Source organism: Triturus cristatus, chromosome 6 (assembly GCF_964204655.1).
Source record: "Triturus cristatus chromosome 6, aTriCri1.1, whole genome shotgun sequence".
NCBI lineage: Eukaryota > Metazoa > Chordata > Amphibia > Caudata > Salamandridae > Triturus > Triturus cristatus.
In genome coordinates this window covers 190,026,460-190,052,023 of record NC_140589.1, presented here as the reverse complement: position 1 = coordinate 190,052,023, position 25,564 = coordinate 190,026,460, and the positions used below count along the sequence as shown (strand labels likewise).

Sequence of the window (25,564 nt, the reverse complement as noted above, 5' to 3'; positions counted from 1 at the left end):
TGGAAGAGCCCAGGAATTCACCAGTTAAGGAATAGAGACAAAGCACACCATAACTCATGCTCCCATTCTGCTTTGCTCTTTGTGGACAGCCTTATTTTAACATGCATTTGGGTACGGGTGTAGTGACTATGGCAGGGAATGTGAAATATGATGCATTGTAAATACCATTTCTAGTGAATGTAAAGGCTTTCTTGGATTTGTGTTTATTGAACCATAACTGACCATTACTGTGTTTTTAAGTGAAATAATGGGTTTTATGATGTATCACATTCATCTGCCATGTACCTATTATGTGCTGTACAAAGTGTTTATCCAGGCCCTGAGGCTAACCAGCTTCAGGTGTGCTCAGCAGAGGTTGGTAGGGGGCAAGCCTTGCACTGGGTTTAATTTGTTAGCTGCCAAACGTTATGCAGAATTTTCAAACATCACCATGAAACTGAGAATACAAAGAAGATGTCACCTTTGAAGGACAAATGGATAGTACTTGTGAGAGGTGCTGCTCTACTGTTTAGACTGGCACTGTGGACAGGAGAGAAGCCAGTGGTCAAACCGGTATTTCCAAGGATGTGTAATAATAATAATAATAATAATCCCCATTTGTAAAGTGCGAACAATCACCCGTAAGGGTCTCTAAGTGCTGGGGGCCGGGGATCGAACCGTGATCCCTAGATTCCGGAGTCAGTCGCCCTGGCCGCGGCGCCACCCTTAATAGCCACACCCTGGGGGTCTCAACACAGAGCGAGAGGTCTCATCTTCTTGAAAGTAGGCTGAATGATGCATTCTGGGGATAGCCACACTCCACAGGAAGTAGCAAACAGGTGGAGAGAATGTGGAAGTCCATTGGCTACCAACCGCATCATGTCCTAAGGGCATTTTCTGGGCATAAAGGGGCCATCCCTGGATCCCAGAGATCATATCACGACCAACTTGTAAGAAGGACAAAAGAAGGACTGACCTGCTGCACTGAGGGATCAGCAAGAAGAGGCTGTACCGAAAAAGATTGCACCTGCTGCACATGATGGCTAGCAAAGAGACAGACTGTGCCTGTGATGTTCTGCTCAAGGGGAAGCTGTCTCCATAGCCCAGTCAAGCCAAGAGAACTCCAAGGGCCAGCTGACTGGCCTCCTATTCTCAGCACAGGTACACAACAGCAGAAGAAGCCTGCTGGGGCTGAGCCAAGCTGTTAACCCAAAGTCTTCAAGTCGCACCCACCATCACCGTACAGCACCGAGGAACCAAGACCAAAAGCACAGATTTGCACCCAAGTTTGCTAGGCCCAGGAGTGCTGCTGTAGAGGAGAGTTGCTGGAACTCTCAAAAGTGAAGTTATCTCCCCAGGAAGGATTGGCCTGTGACTGCAACAATGGATGACTGGTAGATCAGTGGCAAATGGACTTTGGCAAGACCGCAGAAGACTTCTTGGGACATCGACCCTGCAACCAGCACCCCATTCCTATCTTCGTGGACTGAAGAAGCCCAGCAGGAAGACCCCCATTGACTGCATCACATCCACAGCAGCTTTGGAGCATCCTTCATCACTTGCATCAGGACCACTCCATAGAAATCCATTGCAACTCAGATAATGTGCCTGGAACTGCTCAAGACCTGCTTCTTCTGTAAAGGTATCTGTTATTGAGGCCCTTGATGGTTCCCCTGACAAGCTCCCTCCGGGAGTTGGTCTACCCACGTACTTCTTACCAAGTGCATTGATACCTACCTAAGTTTCCTTTAAATAAGTTTCTAGGTGTACAAATTGTTGATTTTGCCAAGGCTTGTTCACAATTGAGTAAAATTGCTTTGATTTATTATTGCTTGTAAAATCTATAGCTCCAAAACCCTCAAGTGGATCTTTTTGTTCAAGTGTCTAAGTTCTTATAAAAATACAGCCTACTTTTATGAATTGCTGTCAGACTTCTTAAGTGTCACGTTGATTTCTTCTTTAATTGACTTGGTGCTGTTTAAGTGCTTAACACTTGTTCCTCCGAGTAAGCATTGCTGCTCAGTGCCACAGCTACCCAGGGTTCAGCTGAGGATTGTACAGACAAAACCCACTGGACCTAAAGAAGTTGGGCAGTGTATTACACAATAAGGGTGCAGCACCACACCATATATTACACCCCATTTCCTCACATCCACTCACTTTTTAAAAGCTCACTGCCCCTTAGTGGATCCGACCAAACTTAAACGTACCAAGAAACGGCAAAACAATTTAAGTCCCTGCCAAATATCATGTAGATTCATCAAATGACTCCAGAGGTATTAGTAAATTTAAAATAATTTTAATCTCACTGGTTTAAAAGTGTCCCCACATGGGAAATTCAGAAAACCTAAAATAACTGCACTGGGTGTTACTTGCTAACTGCCTGCCACATTTGAAGCAGATTCATCAAACCACATTAAGTTGAGCCAAACCATCAGTGGGCAGTGAACTCCCACTCCACGCAGCCTTCAGGCTTTTGTGCTTGGGAGCAGACCTTAGTCTCCAGTCAAGCCCTTCACCCATACCTCTGTGGAAGTCCATCTCAAACTGCGCATAGCCTTCAGCCATACTCAGTGAGTGTATTGGGTGCAGGGCCTGGTCTCTTACCAGGCCATTTGTCCAAACCTCCGAGGACAACCAACCCAATCTGTGCATGGCCTTTAGATGTGTACGGCAGAGGGGTGGCCATAGGGCCTGGTCTCCAAGCCCTGCGCCCTGCCTTCTGTAGGTCGTCAACATACTCAGTATACTAGATTTGTGAATTCTGAGGCCCAGGAAGGTCTTCAGGCCCCAGGAAGGAACTAAGATCCACAAATCTAACATGGGATTTGCAAATTTCATAACAAACATTTTTTTTGATAATTATTTTATTATATTTTAGATATATACGCTATCTCTACAATATCTACTGTTTAAGTCACTATTTTAAAAGACAGACCATATCTGTTTTACTCCCTCAGTTTTAAAATATATGTGCAAAGCTGTGATGCACTGCTGTTAGAATGTGCTTTATTAGTGTGTGTAGGTAGGAACCTAACACTAGTAATAAGGCTACAAACACAATATGAGATTCAGTCAAAATATTAATTAATTAATCCCTTGCTCAACTCTTGCTAGCTGGTAACGAGCAGGCAGGCTTAACTTAGGAGACTTGTGTGCAAAGCATTTAAAAACAACAATCCATTAATTAAGTAATGAACAATACACACTTGAATTCCAACACCAATTTATATAAATAGAAAACATTGGAATGATTAAAATGACACCAATATGACAAAAATCCAATGTAGAGAACCAGAAATATGAATCTTTTTAAGAATAAATACTTTCCAGTGTCTAAAAACAAAAAAACCCAATTTGGGACATCTGGTTGTACATGACCTGGACAAAGTCAAAGTTTGAGGCCGACCGAGATGGAGCGCTGGTTGGATACACTGAGCAGAAGTCCTTAGTCAAACTTTACATTTGCACTTTTCTGCTGCTTTTTCTCTCCACGTTATGCGAGGTTCCTAGTCAGGTCGGGTTTCGATTCAGCGTGAGTTCTCAGTGAAATCCTGAGCTTTTAGTGGGACAAACCTGATATATATATAATGCCAAAATATATATTTTTTTTAAATGGAAATGTTTTTTCTAAGGTTTTTAATGGCAATTATATATATATCAGGTTTGTCCCACTAAAAGCTCAGTATTTCACTGAGGACTAATGATGAACCAAGTCGCTGTCATCAACTCGAAACCCGACCTGACTAGGAGACTTTATGTTTTGGGAAAGGGTCCCTAAAACAGATGAAGGGGTCAGAGTACAGGTTCCCTGACCCCATATTTCTGTAAAAGAGTAGCAAAAGTAGGTATGTTAGGTAAGAAGGTACCAAAAAACATATTTTTTCCCACGTGCGAGATCAGAGGAGCCCTTGTGGCATTCAGCGCGGACCCCCATGTAACTCCACAACGGATCTGTGGAGCTCACCATGACTTAAAGAATATATTCTCACTCACCCATTCAGAGAGCCACTCAGACACTCAGACACCCACTCACAGACCCTAACTCAACCACTTACAATCATACACTCACTGACGGATCCACTCAGATACTGTCACACCAACCTGCACACTCACTCAGACAGTCACAAACCCACTGACAGATCCAAACTGACACTCACACACCCACTCACAGCCCCTCACAGATACTCACACACCCACTCAAAGACACACTAATGCACCCACTCACAGACCCACTCACACATTCACACACCCACTCAAAGACCCACTCACATTCACAAACGCAGTCGTAAATCTCATGCAGACCCACACATCCTTGGTGAAATTACATGGGGCCGCACTGAGCATCGCGGAGAATTCGCGGGTTCATGGGAACAACTAGCCACATTGGGCTTCTTTGCAGGAAACATGGAAAGGGTTAAAGAAATACTAACCATTTAGAAGTGGTATAACAAAAAAGAAAGATGAAAGGCAGCTTGTGATCTGTTAACTTAAGCTGCATAAGTAAGAGTTGGTGAGGGGTATCCATTTTGGCTGCTTTTCTAATGAGAAAGGAGGTGGTTTGCAGGAGTGGTAACTGGAGATTTCAGAGGAAAACAGATGTTACCAGACATAGAATTAAAACTGTGAGAACTGGTAAAGTTACGGCCTGAAGCTAAACAATGCCTCCTAAACATTTGGGAGCTCACGGACCTATCGGTAAAAGGCAAATTGAGGGCAACACTGGGGCAGGTGATTGCAAAGCGTAACATAGCGCGCCTGTGGGGGGCGAAAGCGCCCCCATTGCTTGGTGCATGGAAGAAAGACATTGACTGGTGTATGCTGCAGGACACGATAGTGTATGTTTCGAGAGGGTGTCCTGGGAAATGGGTAGTGGTCTGGTCTCCCTGGAATACGTACCGCGGTAACATCTGTGAGCCCCCCAGCTTCTCCCCCCTTGAGGAAATGTTAACCCAATAAAATGATGATATTGTCTGTCCCTGCTCTGCTGTACCATATTAAGTTGCAAGAATGTCTATGGGTCCAAGGCTGAACTACTGTAACTCCAATGACCAAAAACTGTGACGTGACCAACATGTTTATATTTGTTAATAAAAAGAATAAAAAAAAAAAAACTGTGAGAACAGCAAAGAGCTTTTTCATTTATGTGAATTAGGTTGTAGTATAGAAATGTATATTAAGAAAATGAATAGTGAGTGTTTGTAACCTGAAAGAAAATGTGTAGCTTCTAGACATTATACTAGAAGGGAAAATAGAAGGGTGCTGAGATGAAAACATTAACTAAAAATACAGTGAGCAGGAAAGGAGAAAGATGAATTGGTACACTAAATGAATATAATTTTTACTGTACCATTATAAATGAATGTGTTTAATATTAGACGTGGGTGCTTTCTAATAGTTTGTAATTTAATAGTATGTAATTTGCACATGATCATACAGTCAGGGGGGCACTTACCCAGTTACACTCCCACAAAAGCACGTATGTACCCATCACTCATACAGCCAGACAATAACTGCCACACTCACTCATACCCCCATCAAACAATTTACGCACCCATTTACTCACCTGTATGTATATGTTTGAGTACTAGTTTTCCCTTTGGGAGCACATCTGCAGAATGCAATCTGCACTACACAAAGAGTTTTAACAGGAATACTTCAGCACTCTTGAGAAGGGAGAGCCCTGATTGTAGTTGACGTTAGAATCAGGGCCCCTAAAGGTACTGGCGCTGAGAAGGGGGGAAAGCAGAAGATGACTGGGTAAAAGTCTCAGAGGAGAGACGGGATCCACCACAGAGAGAGCTACCTACTGGATTAGATGTAGGAAGTAGTGTCTTCTCCAAACCCAGCCCCTTGAGGAGCTCAAGAACAGACAGGTTGAGAGGGACATGAGGCTGTAGCTGGCAAAGCTGGCTGCATACGAGAGAAAAGCGGAGGCTGAGAGAGCGCTGGAGGAGAAAGGGTCTTGTTGGCTCATGAAGTGACTGTCAAGGAGGTGGACAGAGTCTGTTAGAGTCTAGCAAAAATGGTGGGAGCAAAACTACTGTGTCCAGTACAGAAGAAAGAGTCAACATTCTCAGACACTTAGTGCCTGACAGTAAGGAGGGGGGTTGATATAGACAGGTTATTGTAGGCATATCAAGTAGCTCTGGAGGTACATAGGATCTCTGAGAAGGATTGAGGAGCTGGCCTTTTAGAGTCATATTCCTGGTGATGGAAGGGTTTGAGGGTCATTCCGAGAGAAGGGGAAGAGGTTGAGGTATCACATCATGAAGGAGCCTCTTGTCGGTATGTATGCATTTTCCCCAGACGAGTTCAGGTTGAACATGCAGGGCAACCAGAGAGTGTGTCACCAGTCCTAGGAGGATTTTGTAGGGTACTTTTGAAATATATATATTTTTTTAATGCTGATGTTTTTTAAGAAGGATTTTAAAACAGTTTTATACTTTTTCTTTTTTTTAAAGGGAACTGAGAAGAAGGATGTGGCCTCAGACTGTGAAAAACATGAAGAAATTGATAGGGAGCTAAGAAAATAATCAAATATTTCTGCTAATAGTACTGTGCACATCCATGTAAATGGACCTGCTGCTTTATGCTTTTTCTTCCCTCTGTGTCTTTTGTAATGCTACATGAAATATACTGTTCTAAGAAAGTACTGACTCTTCTGTGTCTGTTTCAAATGTAGGTGCATCTTTTACTCATAACAGCATATGAATATGAGGAGGGTTTCCTGCTTGGTACTCTATTTGTGAAAAGAAATCAGTAATTTCTCCAAAAAGTGGATTTTATAAGTTGCAGATGAAGGAGAGCATAGTTTTAAATCTGTGCTTAAATTGCCTGCAACCATCAGACGGATGCAAACAGCAAAATTCTCCTGGTGTCTTGAATTTGATATATTTAATGTTACAGTTTATTTGTGTGAAAACGTGATGTAAGTCATCTCATGGATATTCTACACAGCTCAGAGTTAGAATCCAAGATTAGGCTTTTATGTACAATCTTTATGATTATTGGTGATTCTTTCGACAGTACTGTCAGGTCCTTTAGGCTAGTTCTGTCATGTATACCCTTATTACATACTTTGTCCCATTCACACGACAATAACGATTCTAAACAAGTGACCTTTTAACTAGTAGCTTGCTCCTGTCTCTTTGATACCAGGCTCTTGGTATTGTATCAAAATCCCTGTACCTGATGTACATAAACATGTCCCCAGGCACAGCAGAATTATTCTGTATGAAGGTCACCACTTTTTTCATCCTTAGCCAACGGCCGGCTATGCATGATCACATTTGTTTAGAAAAGAAATGGTGATTGTTTTTAAAACATTTGTGATTGTTTTAAAAGCATCCATGATTGTTTTAAAAACATATTGATTCTAGAAAAAACTCTTGAGTGACCACTTTAGTATAAAAGACCCTCACACAAATTACATGAGAATTCCTTCCAAGCTGAAACAGGGTCCTGCATTCTGAATCTTTGACAAGCAGCGGTCTGAAATCCCTTGAGGGTTGTCATCCTTGAAGCAGAGATGGGGTCCTTCGTTCTCAACCATCAGGTGAGGGGTCTGGTTTTTCCCTAGGGGGTTCTTGGCTACATACCTACATATACAACTAATTTGCTGCGCACACATTTATAGACTAGGTTCATTTAGGCAAATTACTTAGGGCGTGCATTTTAGGAATATGTAGGTGCTACTGTTTTTATCTGAACTGCTTATGTTTACTTTATTAGGCACTATGTTAGAGATCTATCTACAATTTACAATATTGATACTAGTAATCTCTTTTGTATGCTTCTGTCTCCTGATTGTCGCAGCACACATGTTTTACAAAAGGCTGATGCAGGACCAATAAATACTTATTAGAACATCCTAATCGCCATCCTGTGTATTTTCTGATAGAAAGTAAGCACAAGGGTCTGAGTGAAATGCACTGTACTGTTTTCCACGATTCCTGAGGAATCAGGGTTGTCATGTTCAGTGGATGTCAGAAACTACCTACACCACTGTAGAATGCAGGGGGATGGTAGTGACACTGTAGAGCTAGCTGGTCTAATGGCTGACATAAACTTTGGGGGTGTCCAGAGTCAGTTTGGACACCAAACCCTCAGTTTAGGTAATCAAAAACGTGCAGAGGGGTTCCTAGGAATTACACAAGGGGTACATCAATTTGGTGTATGATTATAGAACCTGAGAACAGTAAAAAATGGGAAAATGCACCCACAGGGGATATTTGGACAGTGACAAGCATATGGCATTTTGTACAGTGAATAAGTGTGTCTGTTGTATCCTGATTTAGTGCTGAACGCAAGAGGTTCATCCTTAAACACAATCTGGGGTTTGAGGGTCAGGCTATATTAGAGCATTTACCATTACCCGTAGTAGCAGAGGGTGATGAACCGTTGAATGATTTTGATCAAGCAATATCAATGTTAGAAAAACAATTTGATGTTGAGAAGAGTCTGGTAGTAGCTAGATATAAGTTTTTTACGAGGGAACAACAAGCGTCGGAAAGCATTGTGTCATATGTAGCATCGTTACGCATATTGGCTTCTGAATGTGAGTTTGAAAATTTTACGTCTCAACTCATCAGGGACCAAATTGTTGTACGTTGCAGAGATAAAAAAGTCCAACAAAAGTTTTTAACTTTAAAAAATCCTTCTCTTGAAGAAACGGTTTCTATAGTCAAGAGCTTTGAGTTATCCTAGACTTCTTTAAATGAGCTTAGATCAGACAAATCTATTATTGGTGTTGTGAATGAAGAAAAAATGCGACAGAGAAGAATAGTGGGTCTGAGAAAAATAGTAATGAGACCAAAGGAAAATTGCCTACCGTTAGACATGATAAGAAACAATTTTATGTTCAAAGGAAAGATGTTTGTCCCAAATGTGGATTTTCTTCGCACTTCCCTAATTCATGTGTTTGTCCTGCCAGGAATGCCTCTTGTAGAAACTGTGGTAAACAATGTCATTTTGCTAAAGTGTGCACCACCAGGAGGAATATTAATGTCGTGTGGGAGGAGAATGACAAAGGGGAAAGTGACACAGAAGTCGTAAGTTCTATGAGTGATTTAATGTTAATGGTCAAAGATGATTGTGAAGAGTGTGCTGATCCCATTGTTGATATTACAGTTGATGGGAAAAATGTGATTACTTGCTGATTCAGGAGCACGTATGACCATGATTACGGAAGAGTTGTTTGGATCCGTGTGGGGTGATAAGCACCTTGAACCTCCTGATAGAAGTCCTGTATCATATGAAGGAAGGAAGATTCAATTAAAGGGTTTTTTCGAAAGTACATTAGTCTTCAAAGACAGATCTATAACTGGGAAGATTTATGTGGCCATAAAAGGGTTAAACATTTTAGGGTGGTATCACCAAGGTTTATTCGGAATGACCCTCAGACCCGGAACAAAGGAACCAGTCTCCATTGTTAATGAAGTTACAGGGGATGTTGAACCCTCTTATTGGGGAAGAAAATCTCCAAAGGTTTTTTGTGACACACTAGGTTTAATTAATGGTTTTAAACACCTCATCAAAGTAAAAGAGGGAGCTATTCCAGTCAAGCATAAATGCGAAACGTACCTTTGAGTGTTAGGGAGGACTTAACGAAAGAGTTAGAGAAGATGTGTGAATCAGGTGTGATTGAGCCCATTGAGTCATCTCTTTGGTTAAGTCCATTGGTGGTCACAAGAAAAAAAAATGGGAATCTCAGAGTCTGCATTGACTTGCGCTGTCTTAATAAAAATATATGGGTAGATTCACACCCTCTACCCCGCATTGATGATATAGTAGCTAAGTTCCAAGGTTTCAAATGGTTTTCGAAGATAGACTTATCTTCGGCTTATCACCAAGTTGAACTGGACGTAGCGCCTAAACATTTGACAGCTTTTGTTTCCCCATCTGGGACATTCCAGTTAAAAAGGATGCCTTTTGGGCTAGCTTCGGCGGCCTCCGTGTTCCAGCGTATTATGGAAAAAGTCCTGGGGGGAGTTAATAACACCAGTGTTTTCCAAGATGACATACTAGTGGCAGGAGTTTGCAGATCATCTCATGACAAAAGCTTGCAAGAGGTCTTAAATAGATTACAAGAAAAAGGCATAGTGGGTAATTTGAGCAAATGCGTTTTTTGTGTGGAGTCCATCGATTATCTAGGACACTGCATATCGGGAAAGGGAATTCTTCCTAGAGTAGGTCTGATAGAGTCCATCGTCAAAGTTCCTTCTCCCGATACAAAAGAGCAGGTTTCTTCTTTCTTAGGGATGTGTGAGTTTTATTCAAAATTCATATCCAATTTTTCAGCCAGAACAGCTCATTTACGTGAACTCTTGAAGAGAGGATCAGTTTTTGCATGGGATCAAAGATGTCAGACTGATTTTGAAAATATTAAGAGTGAACTTGGTTCTTGCAAAATTTTGACTCCATTTGACTCTTCTTTAGAATCTATCGTATCGGTGGATGCTAGTCTGGATGGTCTCGGTGGTATGTTGACTCAAATGGAAGGTGATGTTGAACATACGGTTGGTTTCATTTCTCGATCATTACGTCTCAGTGAGAAAAATTATTCTGTTATCGAGAGAGAACTTCTTGCTTGTTGTTGGGCAATTGAGAGGTTTAAAAGTTTGCTCTGGGGTAGATCTTTCAAGCTTTTGACGGATCATAAACCTCTTATTCCTATTCTTAATGGTGTTGTAGTGAAAGATCACACTCCCAGGATCACTAGATAAAGTTCCAAACTTCTTCAATATAATTTCGTGGTTGAAGAGATTCCAGGAGGAAAAAACATAAGACCTGATCTACTATCTAGACTACCACTACCAGAGGTGAGGAATGAAGGTACTGGAGATGAAGATGAGGAATGTTTAATTGCAAGCATTGATGTGTGTAAAGAGGGATGTTTCAAGGAGGAAGAGTGGTTCGATGCTATGCATTCTGATTCTGTTCTCAAAGAGGTGAGAAAATGTATTATTAAAGGCTGGCCTAAGAAAATCATTTGGATAGTGAACTGCAACCGTTTTCGAAAGTGGCTGATGAATTGTCTCTACAAGGGGGGGAGATGATTTTATGTGGGGATAGATTTGTACCTCCTGCAAGTTTGAGAGATCGTATAATTATGGCCGGACATGAAGGTCATCTGGGGCAAACATGCACCAAACGTAGAATTCGGTCAATTTACTGGTGGCCTTCAATGGATCGCCATATAGAGGACAGGGTTGAGAGGTGTTTTACTTGTTGTGCTAGTGACAAAGTAATCAAGACTGTTATTCCTCCCAAAGTCAAAGCTGATTTACCATCTGATCCTTGGATGAAATTGGCATTGGATTTTATTGGACCGTTCAATGCTTTGCCCAACAAATATAAGTTTGCTTTGGTCATTGCAGATTACTACAGCAAATGGTGGGAGGTTTGTTTTATGACTGATCCCAACACAAATGAAGTTTTAAGTTTTTAGAAAGCCTTTTTGCAAGAGAAGGTTTTCCAAAGGAGTTAGTGTCAGACAGTGGTGTACAGTTTGTCTCCAAAGAAATGTCCAGTTTTTTAAGTCAATTGGGTATCGACCATAGGCGAGTGGCTCTCTATCACCCACAAGGGAATGGTTTCATTGAGCGCATGAACCGCATATTGATGGATTGTGTGCAATGGGCTATTGCCGGAAATATTGATATTAAAGGAGCTGTACAGATTATGCTCTGGGCTCATTGCACTACACCGGGCACTGAGTTTGGGAAAAGTCCTTTTGAGCTATTGAGAGGGAGAGTTGCTACGTTTAGCATGTGTCCAGCTTGGATGAGGCAGTGGGGACTATTGTCAAGTTCGTGGTCGTCATCTTCTCAGGAAAGAGTTGAGAGAGAGATGTATCCTTGTAATAGTGTTGAAGAAGAGATGCATCCTCGTGCACATAAAAATATTGATGTAAAAGAAAACACTTCATATCATTCAGGACAAAGTGTTTACAAAGAAGGATGGTCTCACAAAATCAAGGCGGGTGATTGGGTCAAAATAAAGGTTCCCCATAATGTTCTCAAAGGTCTCTCAAGATACAGTCAACCGATGTGTGTTGATTCAGTTTCACGGTATGCCGTGAGAGTAAATGGGAAGAATTGGTGGAATGTTTCCAGGATTTATAGAATACCTGATAAAGTTGTACATCAAATGGGTTTGAAATTCAATCCCACTGGTATTTCTATGGGTATGAAATTCAATCCTGCTTGTTCTGCTAAAAACTCCTCACCTGATAGTGTAGAGATTGATTTGAGTAGGAAAAGCAATGGTATATCTCAAAATAGGTCAATTCCTGTAGTGAGGAAGAGTAGTCGTAGGAGAATAATTCCCAAACGTATGGATTTATGAAATGTATTTGTTGGTGTGAGATCAATGTAATGTTGTTACCAATAGTTATCTATTGTATTCATCTTTTCTATTTTCTTTATTTAGGCCCTCTCTATCATTGTATTTCTTTTATTCAGTTGTTTTTTTCTGTTTCATTTTCTTTTGCCCATTCAATTCTGATACAAACAAATCTAAGGGTGTGAAAGGCAATGTGGTGCTACCAACAATATTACACAGTATCAGACATGTAAGAACCAATTTCACAGCGGTGCCAACAACAGTGGGAACAACACCCAAGATCCCACAGAGCTCAATACAAGATTGATAGAAATGCAAAATAGGGTTGATGCACACGCTATAAGATTAATGAATATTTCAATAAATCAGATGCAGCGTAAAGCTTCAGTTCTTCTTAGTTTATTAGCGAAATTCTTCCACTCCCCAACGCGTTTGGTCGTTTGGAGGGGATTAACCCATACGACTTCCTCAGGGCTGGAAGTAACACAAATAACAAATGTATAGAAAGATGGCGGCAAAAGACACACAAAAAATATAACACACAGTTCCTTGAAACTCAGAGCAAAAAGATAAATGGTTCAATAACAGGCAAAAGTATGAGTCACAATGAATACATAATGTTGAAACATCAGTGTGAGACATAAATCCTAAACAAAATAGTAATTATGAGAAACACAAATCAGCGGTGGTGTCAGCGAAAAAATACCTCTAAAGAAACTACTCACCAACCCGTGTGAGTCTCGTGCTGCAAATAATTATAAAAGAAATATCTGTACCTTAATTATTCGAAGAACTGCAAACCTACAATAATGCAAATAACCCAATATTAGTCGTTGCGTCACACATGAGGCACGATCAATCATGGTACTCATAAGGTCAAGTAAATACCTGTTGAGATTGGATAATAATCACACGTTCCAATACCACAACCGAGATGCAGCAAAATCATAAGGTGGCCATCCAAGTAAAAGGCCTAAGTAAAGAGCACCTGAAACAATAATATATAGAATTTTGTAACACTAAGATAACGCAAACGCACCTAATCATAGGCTACAAAAAAGTTCTTTCCGACTTACCCTAATCAATATCCACAATATTAGTAACAAAATATCCGATTGCCAGCAAATCCTTAATAAAAGTCGTCCACTCAACGTAGTAGGTGACCTAAAGATAAAGAATCTTAGATTAGCACCATTCTAATCCATTGCTGTGCAAACCTAAGAGAAAACGCTCACGCCAAACGCCATCCCGCTTACCTAAAATGCGGCTTCTGCGATCCCGAGTACAGGAACCAGGTGCTGCTGCCGGCCACTTCCGTAATCATATAACAAAAATTAGTGATAGAAAAGGTGACTCGCAGCAAAATTGAAAAAGGCGCCATGTTTGAACATGTAGTGGAATCTGAGCAAATACTTAGGGCGCCATAGTTAAATGGTCGAAAAGTAAGTAACGCTAATGGTGTGTCCGCAAAGAACAAAATAAAATTCACTAACGCGACAATAGTGCCTTATTAATCGGCTCGTCAAAAGAAATCCGGGCAGAGACTTTATGCGCTGTAGTTAAATAGTCTCTAGACCATGCGATTGGCACTCTAGCCATGCAATATTCACATAAGTGTAAATGTAACTGTGTGCCTGTGGCTTCGATCAAAAAAATATCTTGATCCCTCTATAAAAAATTATTAATCCATTAAAGTAAGGAGAGTTGGTGATTAAACATCATGCACCTTGAAAGCTTAACTTGTGCAACCAACGTCTCATAATTGTCGGCTCGCTACGCTCCTGGCATATCGATCTATGTCATGTGCTAATATTCACGACAAAATCTCACTATCACATAAGTTATGATCGTATATTGATTATTAAACATGGAAAAAATTGAATAACTAACCCATGTGTGACTCAATAGGTGTAATAGTAAATACAGAAATTTCAGAGCCGAATTTGCCAATCATTACAACTACATTGCGACTAAACTAAAACTGTAGTTTTATATTCATGAAACTCCAATGCATACCCAATCTTAGACCAAATGCATATTAAAGAAAAATAATACCCGTATGTGGTATATACAGATGACCAAAGTATCGAGTTGAACAGGGGATGATACTATTATTAATCACCCAAAAAATACTGTAATCCCTGATCATAATTAAGACCAAATTCTACAGCCTTCATACGCATGATCCATCGTGCCTCTCATCTGCGCAATTTCAACTCCCTGTTGCCACCACGTGGGTCAAGCTTCACATGCTCAATGCCATAAAATCGAAAAGATTTGATAAGGCCCTGTGCCTTGCACTCATACACATGTTGAGCTATGGGATATCTCATGTCACAGTTTTTTATAGCTCTCATATGTTCGCTCACACGATCCTTTAAGGCTCTAATGGTGCTACCTATATAAATCTTATCACACTTACAGGCAACAACATAAACCACATATTTGGTGCTGCATGTAATATTTGACATAATTCTGTAAACATGACCATCCTTGTCCTGGAAATGTAAAGTTTTGTCTTGAGCATGTCTGCACATGCCGCAATGTCCACATTTGAAAAAGCCTTTATTCAGTTTATCTAACCACGTCTCTTGTTTTTTCTCTAAGGGGTAGCTAGGACTTAGAATAGAACCAAGAGTCCTACCCCTACGGAAAGTGATTAGTGGTCTATCAGATAAGAACCCTTGAAGGGTCCTATCAGCTTTCAGAACATGCCAGTGTTTGTTCAGACTTTTACGTAAACCTGAACTCAATAAAGTGTAGTCTGTCACCATACGTATTGGCATAGTTTGTGAGCCAGTCACCACGCTTGGCTTGAGTGTAGAATGGCGTTTAATATTGAAAACCCTACGTTTGGCTGATCCAATGTCTTTGTTTGAATAACCCCTTTGGGAAAATCTTTTGCCCATATCATCAATACATTTAAAAAACTCTGCATCTTCACTGCAATTGCGGAGAGCTCTTATCATTTCCCCAAATGGTATTGCCCTAATTTGATGCCGAGGGTGTGCACTGTCAGCATGCAAAATGGAGTTGCATGACGTTGGTTTGCGATACATTTGGCTATGAATTTGACTGCCTCTGATGTACAATTCAACATCAAGAAATACAATGTGTGACATACTTGAACATGAAGTAAACTTAATATTCAAATCATTACAGGTTAAATATTCAATAAATTCAGTCCAGATCATGAGGCAGTCGTCAATGTATCGCCCCAAAAATAAAATTTAATCTTGCCATTTACTGCCTGATGCACCCCAAATTACTTTTTCTTCGAACCAGCCCATATATAGATTAGCAAATGCTGGCGAAAATTTCGAACCCATGGCCACTCCTTGGGTTTGTTTATACCACTCCTGTTTAAAAAGAAAAAAGTTGTTATCAAGGATCATTTTGGTCATAGTAAGAAGCATCTGGGTATGCTCCCATGATCTGGACTGGTACCGAATTGATGTTACAGGAATTTATTGAATATTTAAACTGTAATGATTTGAATATTAAGTTTACTTCATGTTCAAGTATGTCACACATTGTATTTCTTGATGTTGAATTGTACATCAGAGGCAGTCAAATTCATAGCAAAATGTATCGCAAACCAACGTCATGCAACTCCATTTTGCATGCTGACAGTGCACACCCTCGGCATCAAATTAGGGCAATACCATTTGGGGAAATGATAAGAGCTCACCGCAATTGCAGTGAAGATGCAGAGTTTTTTAAATGTATTGATGATATGGGCAAAAGATTTTCCCAAAGGGAAATAATTACTATTTTGTTTAGGATTTATGTCTCACACTGATGTTTCAACAATATGTATTCATTGTGACTCATAATTTTGCCTGGTATTGAACCGTTTATCTTTTTGCTCTGAGTTTCAAGGAACTGTGTGTTATATTGTTTGTGTGTCTTTTGCCGCCATCTTTCTATACATTTGTTATTTGTGTTACTTCCAGCCCTGAGGAAGTCGTATGGGTTAATCCCCTCCAAACGACGAAACGCGTTGGGGAGTGGAAGAATTTCGCTAATAAACTAAGAAGAACTGAAGCTTTTCGCTGCAACTGATTTATATAAATATTCATTTATCTTATAGCGTGTGCATCAACCCTATTTTGCATTCAATTCTGATGTTTCTGTGAGAAAGGGAGATATTGTTGTATCCTTAAGTGCTATGTCATGACATACTGAAGGTTCTGATATTTCCTTGGGAATGGAATGTACATGTTTGAACTGGAGTGTGTTATTCTGATCCATTCCCTGGAAGCTGTTTTGATGAGCGGTAATAAACATCATCTCTCTACTCTCAGGCCGTGTTGGTGGTCACTTCAGTCTCACTTAACTTTTTAAAGAAGGTGGATTATAATGACTGCAGCTGGTGGTGGTGTTCCCCAGGGTGCTGTACAGGTGGACTGTTCTGCTGAACATACATTGTCCTACATGATTTAGTTGTACCCCTGTCCTGGAATTGTTTTTAAGTGCTTACACATAGAAGTTGTCCCAATTAAATACTTTTTTGTAGTGTTCCTGGATAACTGCTTGCTGCAGGTATTGCAGTACATATATTTATCTGCAACCTTTTTTTCCTTGAAAGTATTGTAAGATTCTTCAAAACATCACTTCGATTTTTGTTTCCTGAACTACAAGTGCACAAAAGTGTACTTGTATATAGGTAAATAAATTATGTTATATTTATTTTCTTAATTTTTTGGTTTATCTTGTTTTGCAATGTGTTAATAAAATGTATTTGTAAAGGTATAAAAAATTATTTTTACTTATGTGTCACAAACACACCCTTTCAGGTACTCATACATGAACTTGCACACCTGTAGAGTCATTTACACAGGAACTGATACACCCATACATACACTCAGACAGCCACTCAAAATCCCATACAGTCAGTCACACACCCATCTACACATGCAAACAGCTACTTAGGCTCATACAACCATACAGCCATTCACACACCCACTCGCATGCTCATACAATCACTCAATTTGATGCACCACTCCTGTGTTGAATGGGTTCACCCGACCGGCTCGTGATGCGCTCCCTTGCTCACAGTCACATCTAAATAGCCAATTACCCCGGGGCTCATTCTACAGCTGAGTCACACCTCTGCCCACCGCTTAATTAGTTCCCCACACCGTACCAGTTTCCCGCACTTAGCGCGTCCTCCGAAGCAGAAGGACACGCTCTGCTCTTTGCGTCCATGTTTCCATTTGCTACCCTGTGATCGGAATATTAAGTAAGTGGCATTCACTGCCTTTTCACCTTACAAACATTATTTTTGAGGCTCCCTACCCTCCAGGTATTTCCTGACTGTTAACTCTGCCTTAATTAGATAATTGGCTCAGCGTGCCGCCGAGGGAACAGACTCTGCTGTTCAGTCCTTCAGGTATCAGGCATCTCTATCCTGTATTTTCAGGAAGAGCTTTCGTAGACGACTCTCTGTGTTTTCAAGACGCTCCATGTAGGCTCAATTATTCAAATATACATTCCTTCCCTTAGTTCTTCTTACACCCGGCTCTGCGCGCCACTGGGAGAACACCCTCAGCTGTTCACCCTCTCGTTTCTCAGGCAATCCTGCTAAACTATTAAGTAACTTCCCCACCTGCACTACTATAGTCTGCACAATTGCCACCCGTGCTTTAACCCCGCTCATTGCTCCTTTCTATTTAGCAACCTCAGGTGGACTTAAAATGTATTAATCTCTCCACCGCTCCATAATTCGTGGTGTTATTTTATTCCCCAAAATACCCGCCGGCCCTGTCCGGTTCAAGTAAGTTGTGTACTCCCCACTTCATTTTACTCCTGTGCGCAATTTTCTGCATCTTGGCTCTAGCCACTCTAACTGCTATTTAGCATTTTCTTCTTTCACACCTGGTGCCCCTTGTTTTTAACTTTCACTCTGGTGCTTATTTTATTTTCCAATTGACTTTTAGAAACCACAGACTGAAGCTCTGTAAATCTGAAGGGTTACTTAAAATTGTGTTTGCATGCTGTAAATACGTGACTTTACTATGCATAATTGCCCACTGGGAGCACCATATTCACAAACATAAGGAATGACATTGTATATAATAATAACCAGGGACCAGACTATAATATAATTATTATTCCCTCCCACCTTTTTTAGACCCAGCTTGCTCACCAATTGTATGTCCTGAAGATGATCTCGAATAGCTGAGATGAAAAAGCTGTTGACCCCCTACAACAGGAACTTCTTACATTCTGTAAACTCTTGAGGAGTCCCCATTATTGTTGTCAATGCGATGTTTTTGTTTTAAAGTCACCCTCACTTTTCACACTTGGTGTCACTTACATGTGTGAGCACCTGAATACTATTATCATTTTTCTGAAAATAAATAAGTTATAAGTTAACCTACATGTCCCTCTGTATATTACTTACCGCTTGCTAAAAATATCAATTATTGTTCCCAATCCCACGGAGTCACTTTTTGATTGGACCTTTGGGTCACACCAGAACCATTGTTTTCCTAAAACATTATACCACCCCAGGTTCGCATGTTGGGGTACCCTTGTCTTTCCTTACTACCACACATGCAGTCACTCACACACCAAGCCACACACCACTACAGCTACTCACATACCGAGTCATACACTAGTACAACTACACACATACTGAAACATCCATGAGGACCCACTGAGACACCCAGGCACTCATCGATACAACCAATGAGAGACCCAGGATCACACTGATAAAACCTCTGACAAACCCAGGGATACACTGATACAGCCACAGACATATATCGACAGACACTGATACAACTACTGATACACCCAACCACACTCTGATACAGAAACTGACACACCCAGGCACAAACCTATACAGAAAATGACACACCCAGTCACATATCGATACAGCCACTTAGATATTGAGCTAGAGACTGATATAGCCTCTCAAACACCCACACACATTATGATACAGCCAGTGGCATTTCCTACCACAAACTAATACACACACAAACACACCCAGTGAAACATTGATACATCCAATAAGACACCCATGCCCACACTGATACACACACTGATACACTCAGGCATAACCCGATGCAAAGACAAACACATCAGCAAAAGCAAACAATGACATATCCAGCCAAACACTAATGCAGCCAATAAAACATACAGGCATACACTGACACATTCACTGAAACACCTGTGCATAAACCGATGTATACTTAGACACAGCCAGGCATACAGCAATGCACACACTGACACACCTAGATACACACTGACACACCCAGGCATACTTCACTTTCTTTTCTGAGAGGTGGTGTTTCTTCCTCTTTATCCTCAACAGGTTGTGGATGCTTATCCTGGACAGAAAATGTAGTTTCAGCCATTCTGTTAAGGCAGAGCACCACTGGTTCTCAATTCTAGTTCTAAGGACTTCACTTTAGAAGTAACTGGTTTTGGACATGGTTTTCCATATGCATGGCTGGGTCCTCATATATCCAATCAAAAAACAAGGACTGGGTGTGGTTTCGAGGAAATTTTCAAAACTTGCATAATGGGTAACTTTGATGATAAACGTATGTAAGTTGGTTTATATATGCTTGCAAATATGTTCATGCTGATTTCATTAATAGAAAATGGAGGGGTGTACATATTTGAAATCATTTAAAAACTTTTCTGTGAATCCGCAGATTCAGGCTCGCAGATTCATTCCGATCATGTGATCGGGATTAGAAACTATAGAGTAGTAGTCTGTCTATGTTTACGGACCAGCGGAGGTACTGCTTGCCCAAAAAAAGTCAACATAATTAAGTGTGTTTAATTACTATAAAAAACCTCCAAAAACTTTTCATAAAGTACATATGTGATGTTTACGTTTTTAAATGTATATAAAATATATTTATTAAAAAAAAAGAATGTCAACAGTTAAAAAAAACGAAATAAAAAATCAAAATACACTGTTATACACTGAGGTGCATATTTACTAGAAAATTTTGGAGTGTGGAGATGCGCCAAATCTGGCAGAGCCAAGCTCTGACATTTTCAAAACTTTAGGAAATACGGCGCTCCCCTGTGTTTTCCCGAGCACTGGCACTAACATTTGCTGCCTATTACCAACGCAGGCACCATTACTGTTTATGTGCAGGAAGGTGTCCCTTGATGCACATAAACAATCACTTATGGCTATATGATACTTTTATGTGTGCTGCACGCAGCACACATAGAAGTAGCAAATTGTCATTATTTACTGACTGTTTATGTGCAGGAAGGGACACCTTCCTGCACCTAAACCATCATTAGTGGCTTTTTGCACTTTCTATGTGTGCTGCAGATTGCAGGACACATAGAAAAAGCAAATATGAGGAGAAATAAAAGCATTTCACCTTGTGTGTCATTGTAACACCTGCTATTGCATAACGTTAGTTTTTGACGCTGCCACAGGTTTACACATCCTTGTAAATGTGAGGCAATGTCAAAAAGCAATATGTGTTGCGGTGGAGTGCCCTGAGCAACACATATTGAATGCCCCTTTGTGGCAGAGGACTGCAGCGGAAAGAGGCATATTTACAACGGGGCGTTAAAGAAACACTAAGGGCCTCATGTAGGTAGCCAAATACCGGTCGGTAACGGCCGATTTTCGGTAAATATGCCGTTACCGACCGGTATTCAGACAAGTGAGATGTAGGAGTCCAAAAACCACTTTTCGGTAAATATGAGGCGGTAAATACCGATTCATAGTTACCGAATTCTAAAATACCGATTCATATTTACCGAATACATTATTAACGAATCGGTAAATACGAAGTGGTAAATATGAAGTGGTAAAAATTTAAAATGACATGTAGGAGCAGTCGGTAATTAAGAAATCCAGGAAAATCGGTAAATAAGAGTCGGTAATTAACACGGATGGAAAGCAGGTGGTAACCATCAACAATGCACATAAGCAATCCCAAAATGCAACTGCGTGGACAACATGGCCGCCATGTACGTCATTGCAAGGCGCCTACGTCTACAGGCAGCAGGACTGAGGGTGTGGCGACGGGAGGAACAAATCTACAGACAGCGCATCACACTATTCCAGCTGACTGATGCAGAGATACATGAGAGGTACAGGCTACACCCCGAAACCATCATGGACTTAATCAGGGACCTTCACCCACTCCTGGACCAGCCAATAAGAAGGGCGCACGCCATACCCCCACATGTGCAGGTGCTCTGCAGCCTACATCTGTTGGCATCCGGCAGTTATCAGGTGGTGATAGCTGCGGTGGGTGGGGTATCCCAGAGTTGCCTGTCACGTTTCTTCAGGAAGTTCCTGGATGCCATGATGCAGAGAATGCACCACTACATAAGCTTCCCAAACACACAGGCTGCACTGCAGAAAACAAAAACAGACTTTTATCACATGGCACAGTTCCCCCATGTCATCGGCTGTATTGATGGTACACACATCCCAATCTGTCCACCAGCTGATACAGAGCACATCTACAGGAACAGGAAGTCCACCCACTCCATCAATGTGCAGGTGATCTGTGATGCAGGGAACATCATCACAGATATTGTTGCAAAGTTTCCTGGGAGCACCCACGACTCTTACATCTTCCAGAATAGTGGGATCTACACATGACTGAGAGCCGGAGAAGTCGGAGAGGGATACCTGCTGGGTAAGTAACAGTGACGCCCCTTGAAACCTGCAAATCAGAGTGTATAGAGGCATGTAACTGATGGTTCCCTTTTACTCATCCAGGCGACAGTGCATATGCATGCCGTTCATTCATCCTCACTCCCTACCTACACCCAGCAACCCAGAGTGAGAGACGATACAACGTGGCCCACAAATCTACACGCAATGTGGTGGAGCGCACGTTTGGACTGCTGAAGAGCAGGTTCCGCTGCCTCCACAAGAGCGGAGGCGCACGCCAGTACAAACCCATCACCTGCTGCAAGATAATTGCCACTTGTGCAATGCTGCACAACCTTGCCACGAAAAAAGGTACAGATGTGGAACTAACGGGGTGCCGCCCGTGGTGAAAGACTGACCTCCTGCACGGGGAAACAGCGCTCTGAGGACTGCGAGGCCCAGCAGCCCTCCGCTTCCTGCTGCTGCTGCCTGCCTCTTCCTCCGGACCCGCCCCTGGACACCTGGACATTGATTTAAACCTCGCGGCCCCCGCTTCGCGGGTGCCGCTCGTGGTAAAAGACTGACCTCCTGCACGGGGAAACAGCGCTCTGAGAACTGCGAGGCCCAGCAGCCCTCCGCTTCCTGCTGCTGCTGCCTGCCTCTTCCTCCGGACCCGCCCCTTGACGTCACAATATTTCCCAGCACACACTGATCCGCAGCGCGGATCGCAGCGCGGGCGAAGCCCGGGACAAGGGCGGGACCGTCTTAGGCCGTCAGTGGCCGAAGGAGGCCGGGCTGGGCCCTCTCTCTTGATTCCGTCCCACGCAATAACTAAGGAAATGCCCTCGCCTATACACCGGGAAACCCCCTCTAGGGAAGGAGCCTCCAGCTCTGGGACTTTGGATAACTACTTCAAACCCAATAAAGGTGAGGCGGACATGGAGGGTTCACTAGAGAAACGCAGGGCGGACCGCAGGCGCTCCATTGAATCCATAAAAAATAGGCCCTTGATCGACATCAGCCCCTCCCCCATCACTCAAGAGGGAGGTGTGCTATCCAGCAGTCTAAACATTTCGACACTAGAGGACTTCCCTGTCCTATTATGGGAAATCCCCCCCACCCCAGGGATAGCGCTTGCACAAAACATAGAGCCAGTCCCCCCTGAGACCTCTCATTCCCCCGTTAACCTGGTAACCCAAATTCCACCTATCCAAGTGGCCAATAAGAGTAAGCCCAAAATAAACGTAGTGGTGGAGTTACATAGGCCCCCACCCGGTAAACGTGCCCGGAAATCAACGGGGGGGGCGGGGGAAACCCAAAATATCCCATCTGGACTTTGGCATGAAACTGCCAAATATTGCTCTACCGGGGAAGCACACGGAGATAGTGCCTCCTTCTAAGCTCTCAAACATCGGAATTACTGCCACCGCCAAAGAACAAGAGGGCACTACGTCAAAGCCAAATAATCCACTCTCTGCTAAGGGGAACATTGAATTCTTACTCCGCTCCCTTCTACAGCCCATCTCCGACAGCTTAAAAAAGGTCGAGATTAGGCTTACTTTACTAGAAACTTCTCTTACCACCTTGAGCACTCTAGTAAGTAAGCAGACAAAACTAGTGGAAATCCCTCCCCCGGCTGAGGAACCTTCCAAAGAAGATGCCGCAATTAATGCCACTAGAGCCCCCCCAAGAAGTATGCCATCTGCTCCCCCTCTGCAACCCCTCATGGCCACTCAAATTCAGGCACGGCACAACAACCAAAGCCCCAGACCTACTTATCATGCGGCTTTAATTCCACATAGCCCACAAATAGAGTCCTCTAGAATGCATCAAGGCCAGGTCAATGTTCCCCCACTCACGCCCGTTTGTCCAACACCCAGACCTCGGAGGCCAGACCTTCCACCTGAGGCCAACAGATTAATGGTGGTTCTAGCGGGTGCCCCTCACTTAAGATCAGGGGAAAACGAGGATTACCAGTCACTTAAGAAAAAGGTAATCAAATGGCTCAATTGGAACCGACCTTTGCCTCCCCAGTATAATAATGAAATCATCATGGTGAGAAGGGTCCCATGGCTAGGGAAGACTAGGAAAACTATAGTGGGGGACTGTATCATGGTAACTTTTAAGGATCCAGGCACGGTCCGACATATTTGCAGAGGAATGAACCGTTCCCTGGATTCCACCATACAGACCCTCCCAGTATCTTTCTTCTTTCCCCCGATTCTTAAGCGTCAGGCCCCAATATACGATGACTGGACAAGGGTGGAACATAGACGCAAGCATAAAGGCTCTGTACAACCCCTGTATTTTCAACCACCAGATACACCTTTTTGCGATTTCAATCGCTTCAACTGTCTGGATGGTTTGGATGGGGTCGACTGACTTACCGCCTGTAAGACAGCGCCAGGGGTTTGGGGTTCTCGTGGGTCCTTGGAGCATTTCACTTTGTCCTCCGGCCCAAGTTTTGGCCTATTGAATGACCCACCTACCATAGATCATGGCAGAAACGAATTCTCTCACCAAGCCACTGATGGAGTAGTTGCTGCCGAGGGGATAACTTTGGATCCCCTCCCTGTTGGCGAGGGGGAGAGGGGAGCCATGGTGCCATATGAAACTTACGCTGCCCACGCTCCAGGCTTTGCAACACGAGAGGTGCCAGGACCTACCTCTTCCAACCCTTGTGTTTTGACACCTCCCACTCCTGAACATCTGAGGATAATCTCCTGGAACATCGCGGGACTACTAAACAAATTGGAAGAGCCGACTTGGGAAAAGTATATAGAATCTGGCGACATATGCATGTTCCAGGAAACCTGGGCTAGAGAGGACCATGGACACCAAGGCTTCATATCATTCTCTATTCCAGCTAGGTGGGAAGGCAAAGGCCGCCCTTCAGGGGGCCTTGTGATATGGGTTGCTGTCCATCTGGGCTGTGTGGCATCACGGCTTCCATGTAACTCTGATGACATTCTGGTGGTCTCATTAACATGGCCAAACAAAGTAAAACTCTTGTTGGTTAACATCTATTCCAGGCCGATGGGAAAGGCAAAAGAATCACCGACTTTTAACGAGCTCTCGAACTTCTTATCTGAACTGTCGACTGATTCATACTATGTGGTGGGTGGGGATTTTAATTCTCACTTTGAGCCACTCCCCGGCCTTCAGGGAGGGTTTTTATCAGATGAAGAAGCTAGGTGGGCAGTACCAGGGGTTGATGTTCCATCTCCGAAAGCTTGGACCCCATTAGCGTTGCAAATCACTGCCCTCACCTTAAGGTATGGTCTTAGAGCGTGTAATGGGAGAGTTAAATCGGACACACCAGGCAAAAATACTTACAACCGCCGGGGAAGAGAGTCACACTTGGACTACATTCTGGTCCAACTAGCGAGGTGGTCAACTATACAGGATTTTAGGGTAATAGATAGGTTGGATAGTGACCATAATGCCCTTGAGTTAGATCTTGTTCATCCAGCACCGCAGGGCTTAGTGACCCAGGAAGAAGGGAACCACCCCACGCTCCTTATAGACAACAGTAGGAGAAGAATTAGGTGGGAGCATTTGGTCACAAAAAAGGACAAACTCCCCCTGCTTTATGCAGAGATTACCCCTATCCTGGAAATTGTTGGGGACCTAGAGAGT

The 25,564-nt window shown here is 42.5% G+C and overlaps 2 protein-coding genes across 7 annotated transcripts in view; one reads left to right on the top strand and one right to left on the bottom strand.

Annotated features, from left to right (window-relative positions):
* The window catches only part of LOC146816614 (uncharacterized), a 65,874-nt gene extending 59,255 nt beyond the window's left edge, over window positions 1-6,619 (top strand). For all 6 annotated transcript variants that reach the window (XR_014962924.1, XR_014962923.1, XM_085610492.1 and 3 more), the window contains one exon: window positions 6,444-6,619. The gene's annotated coding sequence lies outside the window, so the exon portion shown is untranslated. The remainder of the gene's footprint in view (window positions 1-6,443) is intronic.
* Window positions 1-25,564, bottom strand: part of LOC146816613 (cysteine-rich venom protein TEL1-like) — a 216,788-nt gene that overhangs the window by 35,737 nt on the left and 155,487 nt on the right. The gene's annotated exons all lie outside the window — the stretch shown is intronic.